Here is a 905-nt window from a genome sequence, read left to right on the forward strand (position 1 = left end):
ATGGGACACAATAATGGCACTGAAGTGACTGAATTCATTCTGCTGGGATTTGCGGGTCAACACAAGTTTTGGCACATCCTCTTCATGGTATTTCTGGTGACCTATGCAGCCACCTTACTAGGCAATGTGGGGATGATCCTCCTCATCAAGAGCCACTCCTCCCTTCACACTCCTATGTACTTTCTCCTCCAACACTTGGCTTTTGTGGACCTCTGCTATGCCTCTGCTATCACTCCCAAGATGCTGCAGAATTTCCTGTGCAACTAACAACCCATCTCCTTCACAGGATGTCTGGTGCAATTGCTGGTCTATGGTACTTTTGTAACCAGTGACTGCTACATCCTGGCTGCGATGGCAGTGGACCGATACGTGGCCATCTGTAACCCACTGCACTATCCAACTGTCATGTCTCGGAGACGCTGCATTCAGCTGCTGCTGAGTTCATACTTCATGGGTTTCCTGAATGCCTCTGTAAACACAGGTTTTACTTTCTCATTGAACTTTTGCAAATCCAATGCAATTAATCACTTCTTCTGTGATGTACCCCCAATCCTTGCCCTGTCATGCTCCAGTATCCACGTCAACATCATGGTACTGACTGTCTTTGTGGGGTTTAACTTGACATTTACTGTGCTGGTCATCATCTTTTCCTACACATGCATCCTGGATGCCATCCTGAGAATATCTTCTGCTGCAGGCAGTAAAAAAGCCTTCTCTACATGTGCCTCCCATCTGACAGCAGTCACTGTTTTCTTGGAACTCTCTTGTATATGTATGTACACCATGGGACCAATAGATCTCAAGAACAGGAAAAAGTTGCATCTTTGTTTTATGGTATCATAATTCTCATGTCAAACAACCTCATCTGTAGTCTAAGAAACCAGGATGTGATAAAAGCCTTATAA

General features: G+C 44.9%; 1 pseudogene; it reads left to right on the top strand.

Annotated features, from left to right (window-relative positions):
* Positions 1-905, top strand: LOC143391812 (olfactory receptor 5AK2-like; annotated as a pseudogene).

Source organism: Callospermophilus lateralis, chromosome 2 (assembly GCF_048772815.1).
Source record: "Callospermophilus lateralis isolate mCalLat2 chromosome 2, mCalLat2.hap1, whole genome shotgun sequence".
Lineage (NCBI taxonomy): Eukaryota > Metazoa > Chordata > Mammalia > Rodentia > Sciuridae > Callospermophilus > Callospermophilus lateralis.